Source organism: Ranitomeya imitator, chromosome 2 (genome assembly GCF_032444005.1).
Source record: "Ranitomeya imitator isolate aRanImi1 chromosome 2, aRanImi1.pri, whole genome shotgun sequence".
Classification (NCBI taxonomy): Eukaryota; Metazoa; Chordata; class Amphibia; order Anura; family Dendrobatidae; genus Ranitomeya; species Ranitomeya imitator.
In genome coordinates, this window is record NC_091283.1 from 302,192,302 (window position 1) to 302,198,301 (window position 6,000).

Genomic DNA, 6,000 nt, shown 5'->3' on the forward strand with positions numbered 1-6,000 from the left:
AATTCACCAACATAGCGCTCTGGAATGGAGATTTGCGGCTAACAATAGCAGTGTTTACAAATATCCTAAGAAATGGAAGATCTGGAACAGCAAATTTAACGTTTAAAATTGCCATTTTGTGCCTCTTTCCTCGGAATTGTATATGTTTAAGTATGACATCTACGTACAACATTCTTCACATTGCAAATCAGTATTTGTTAGAGACTGTTATTAGGGTTCTCTAATTTTATTGATCCCTTCCTCTGTCACTGTTAACCCTTCCCTTCCCCATTTCCCTAATCCCGGTTTTTAATACAAAACCTAAAAGAAAATTTAAAAAAGAAAAATGAAAACATGGGACTAGTGTATGCAATGTTACTGTGCAAAAAGGGAAATTATAAAAGTGCAGATGTGCTGCTAAGTGCTAAACTGAAAATTATCCCAATTGTAAAAGATATTTTTGCTGTTATTGTGAACAAGTTTGGGCAGGCTTGGAGATGTGTGCGCTCGGTTATCTCGGTTTCACACCTTAATTAACCTGTTAGGGTTATGGCTTGTTCACTATCATTGTTAGGAAAGGTCAGGTGATGCAAATTTCTCAACTTTGTAAAAACCCGGCCTCCTCCAACCTTGTGCCAAAAAACAGCAGCCATGGGCTCTAAGCAGCTGCCGAGCTCTGACAATGGTGGAGGCCACAAAGCAGGAGGAGGATAGAAATAGATAACAAAGTGTTTACAAGTAGCCCTTTCCTCAGTCCTAAATGTTATTAATAAATAGCAGTTACCAGGAACAGTGGAGGTCAAGATAAGGTCTGGAAGACCAAGCAATATATTTCTAATATTAATGCTCCAGTAATGGGGAATCTCCACATACCTTCACCTGCAGAGCCGCACACCACATATATGGCAGTTCTGTGCGCACAGGACCTGTGATGAGGTCACAGGAGGGGAGGAGTCAGGGGTCACATGATCAGGGGCCTCAGTGTATGCAGGACTCTGCTGTGCTGGTTATAATGTTGCCTGATGAGCTGAAGTTTATGTGTGGGGTTAGGAATGGTTTACATTAACCCCTTAATGACAGCCAAGACGTCTTTTAACTGACCTGAGATATAAGAGAATAGCCTCCCCATACAGGTGACAATCCAGCAGCTGTCGGCTGTACACTATAGCTGACAACTTGCTGTATCAGCCACGATCAGTGTTTGCACCGTCCAAATCTGTTTAACCCCTTAGATGCTGCTGTCAATAGTGACTACATCATTATAAATGGTTAACAGAGTGTGGGGGCTTCCTCTTTATCCCAATTGGTGCTCTCAGATCATGATTGTGTGGTCCTGATGTTTGCCATGGCAATTCATGACCAAAGAGCGGCCTTAGAGTCTGACGGCTGTAGTAATCTGTTCAGAAGTTAGCGGCATTTAGGTGGTAAAAATACACATTTCTGTCATGCCACTTTGCATTAATTCCTGTAAAGCACCTGAAGGGTTAATAAACTACCTGACTGCAGTTTTCAATATGTCAGGGGGTGCTGTTTTTAAAATGGTATCACGTTTGGGGGTTTCCCAATATATGGGACCCCTAAAGTCACTTCAAACCTGGATAAGTCCCTAAAAAATAAATGTTGAAAATTTCCTTGAAAAAATGAAAAATTACAGCTACATTTTTAAACCTCCTAAAATGCTAACAAAATAAAAGAACATTTTACAAATGATGCTGATGTAAATATTATTTATTAATGGTTTGCTGTGGTATGACCATCTGTATTAAAGGGATAATCATTCAAACTTTGAAAATTGCTAATTTTTTAACATTTTTCTCAAATTTTTGATATTTTCTATAAATAAACGCAAAACATATTGACCTAAATTTACCATTATCATAAAGTATAATGTGCCACGAAAAAACAATCTCAAAATCACTGGGATTTGTTGAAGCGTTGCAGAGTTATTACCACATAAAGTGACACTGGTCAGATTTCAAAACATTGGCTCCGTCACTAAGGGGTTAAAGGGACTCTGTCACCTGAATTTGGAAGAAACAATTTTCAGCCATAGGGGCGGGGTTTTCGGGTGTTTGATTTACCCTTTCCTTACCCGCTGGCTGCAATATTGTGCAGGCATGTACTACGGAGGACAGAGAATAAACTTCAATCCAATATTGCAGCCAGCATGCAGCCAGCGGGTAAGGAAAGGGTAAATCAAACACCCGAAAACCCCGCCTCTATGGCTGAAAATTGTTCCTTCCAAATTCAGGTGACAGAGTCCCTTTAAGGATGTAGCTGAGCTGTGTGTATGAGGTGTGCTGAGCGGAGCCATATGTGTATTAGGGTATGTTTCCACGGTCAGGATGGCCGGCGGTATCGCCGGAGCGGCTTAGCCGCTCTGCGGTAGCCCCGCCCCCTTTCTGGGACGCGATGATGCCGGATGTGTTCACAGCACACATCCGGCATCATCGCTCCCCACCATAGGGCCCTGTGCTATATCTTGCGGCGACGCAGCGTCGCCGCAAGATATACGGACATGCTGCGATCTGAAAAGACGCGCAGCATGTCCGGAGTCGCAGGGCCGCCGCGTGCGTGTTACCACGCATAGTGGAGACGGGATTTCATTAAATCCCCTCCACTATGCTGTAACATCTGGACGCTGCGTGTCTGACGCTGCGGCTCTATGCAGCGTCAGACACGCAGCGTTTCCTGATCGTGGAAACATACCCTTAGATATATGGAGTGAAGCCGCCTGTGTACAGCGTTTGTTGAGTGGAGCTGTGTGTGTACAGGGTGTACGGTGCTGAGCCGTGCATGTACAGTATGTACAGAGCAGAGTTGTTTGTGTATGGACAGAAGCCATGTTTGTATGGAGTGGAGCCATGTGTCTACGACATGTACTGAGCAGAGCTGTGTGTGTACAATGTGTATGTAGCGGAGCCGTGTTTGTATGGTGCAGAACTTTGTTTAATAAGTAGATTTCTTTTATAAAACAATGATTGGATCGATCTCAATATTACATGTATTGTTCTCCAATATTTCCTCTCTATTATTCCTATCTGTGTATTATCATCTAATGACTATCATGAAGGAGAATCTTCTCTAGGCACAGGCAAGTGTCTATGACCAAACAGCGAGGTGCAAACTTAGTGTGACTTAGTGTGCAGTCACACTAAGTCGCCAGGAGCAAAGGTCGGAGTGGGGCGCCGATGTGCATTGGCGGTGAACCTCATTCTCTCCTTGGAGGCCCGAACGGTATCCTGAGTGCGGTCCCAAATGTCCCGTGCCTCCACAGCCCAGTCTGCCACCCTGGAGTTGGCGGAAGACACGGGCATAGGCATAGGTACCCGCGGATGCAGACCATAGTTAAGGAGGAATGGGGTCTGTCCAGTGGAGTCGGCTACAGCGTTGCTCAGCGCAAACTCCGCCCATGATAACATGGATGCCCAGTCATCCTGCCTGGCTGAGACATAATGTCGCAGATATGTAACCAAGGTCTGGTTGGCCCTCTCTACCAACCCATTCATCTCGGGATGATATGCGGAAGAGAGATTCAACTCAATGATGAGAAGACGACAAAGCTCTCTCCAGAACCGAGACGCAAACTGGGGACCCCAGTCACTGACAATTTTGTCCGGCATACCGTGTAGGCGGAAGATGTGTTTTATAAACAACGCTGCCAAGGCCCATGCTGAAGGTAGCCTTGGAAGCGGCACCAAGTGCACCATTTTAGAAAAATGATCGGTGATAAACCAAATGATGGTACAGCCACAAGACTTGGGCAAACTCACGGAAAAGTCCATCCTGACCATCTCCCAGGGCCTGTCTGCCACCGGCAGGGGATAAAGTATCCCAGGTGGCCGTGGTCGAGACTTATTTTTTGGCGCAGGAGACACACGCCCGAATATAATCTCCAGCGTCACGGACCATATGTGGCCACCAGTACGTTCTTGCCAGCAGCTCACATGTCCTCTTTGTCCCAAAGTGTCCACCCAGCCTGGACGAATGAGCCCAAGAGAGAACCTCCGGTCGCAAATTGATGGGTACAAAAGTCTTGCCCAGAGGCATAGACTCTAGCGTAACTGGAGCTACGGTTCTCAGGCTCTCAAAAGGGACAATAAGCCGAGGCTCCCCTTCCTCCTCTTCAGATGACACAACGGAGTGAGAGGGCATCAGCACAAATGTTCTTCTCCCCAGCGAGAGAATGGAGGGTGAAGTGGAACCGGGAGAACAAGGACCATCTGGCTTGACGAAAATTTAGCCGCTGGGCTGTTTGTAAATATACCAAATTTTTGTGGTCCGTGAATACTTGGAAGAGAAAGCGAACCCCCTCCAAAAGATGTCTCCACTCCGAGAAGGCCAACTTCATTGCTAGCAACTCCCTGTCCCCGATGGAATAATTCCTCTCCGCTGGTGTGAAGGTCTTGGAGAAGAAGCAAGGATGCTTCCGACCTTGAGCATCCTTTTGGAAGAGGACTGCTCCAGCACCAACGGATGAGGCATCCACCTCCATTATGAACGGCTTATCAACATCGGGACGATGTAGGATAGGAGCGCTAGCAAAATGAGACTTAATAGAAGAGAAAGCCCTGGAGACCTCTTCAGACCACAATTTGGGATTTGCTCCCTTCTTGGTGAGGGCAACCAAGGGAGCTACCAAAGTTGAGAAGTGGGGAATGAACTGGCAATAGTAATTAATGAACCCCATAAAGCGCTGCACCGCTTAAAGAGAATGGGGTTCTTGCCAGTCCATCACAGCCTGTAGTTTGGCAGGATCCATAGCCAATCCCTGGGCGGAGATAATATAGCCCAGGAAAGGTAAAGACTCCTGCTCAAACATACACTTCAACTTTGCATAGAGGGAATTTGCCCATAAGAGGTCGAAGACTCTGCCAACATTTCTCTGGTGGGAGTCAATATCTGGAGAGATGAGAATATCATCCAGATAAGCAATGTGTACAGACTGGATACCTGCAATCTTTGGAGTTGGCAGAACAAGTACAGCGCCACTCGCAAGATCTGTACCCGGCTCCACAAAATTGACCCAATGGGCAGTGAGAGAAAGGTATCGTCCCTGTCCATGGTGACTGGTCCACGCATCGGTGGTGAAGTGGACCTTGCTACTGACAGTAGTAGCGCATGTTTAATGTTTCCCTCCACATGCTTTTGCAGGGCAGGGACGGCTTGCCTGCTGAAATAAAAGCAGCTGGGCACGTTGTATTGTGGGACTGCCAATGCCATCAAGTTACGGAAGGTGTCAGTCTCCACCAGCCTTAATGACAGCATTTCAAGGGACAGTAGTTTTGCAATGCCAGCATTCAGAGCCTGGGCTCGGGGTGGTTTGCCGAGAATGGCCGCCTTTTCTCCCATGCCTGTGCTACCAATGGCTGTAGACTGGGCTGGGAGTATAAGGATGACAGGGAACGTGGTGCTGTGGGTGGAATTACACTGGGTCTCTAGACAACAGTGCCAGAGGTTCTTCCATGGTGATCCTGTGAGGAAGCCGAACCAGCTGTGTGTGAGCTGCAGGAAGAGGCTACAACACGAGCTGAAGAGGTGGTAGGTGCCGCTGTTGGTTGGCCTAGGTCTCCAGTGTGTTTTTGTAACTCAACCACGTGCTTGGTCCGCACGTTTCCACATATTTGTGGTATTGAGATTGTCATGATATGTACTTTTGCCCTGTCCTGTATTTGAATAATATGCCATTTGATGTATGTAACTGTTCTCTGGTTTCTATTAGCTGTAATTTATGTATTTTCTTGTGCTGGGAGTTCACCTGTAACAATATTCCCCCAATACTTGCAGCCCTAAGCTATAATGTAATTAAGCTTTGTCAATACCACTAGTGAAAGAATAGCCTTTCTTCCTCACAGCAGGTGGCTAGTCAAATGTACATACTACATAAACTACGTGGAGCCCACCCCACCAGTCTAGAATCTTCTGGTGGACCCAACCATTGAATAGAAGGTGTGACCCCTACCCCCCTTCATGGGCGGATCCCAGACAATCCATTCTTATTTTGAGATCAGATGTGAGTTG

The 6,000-nt window shown here is 46.4% G+C and overlaps 1 protein-coding gene across 1 annotated transcript in view; it reads right to left on the reverse strand.

Annotated features, from left to right (window-relative positions):
- The window catches only part of LOC138663367 (zinc finger protein 84-like), a 52,179-nt gene extending 51,270 nt beyond the window's left edge, over positions 1–909 (reverse strand). The window contains exon 1 of the mRNA XM_069749541.1: positions 853–909. The gene's annotated coding sequence lies outside the window, so the exon portion shown is untranslated. The remainder of the gene's footprint in view (positions 1–852) is intronic.
- Between the last annotated feature and the right edge of the window lie 5,091 nt (positions 910–6,000).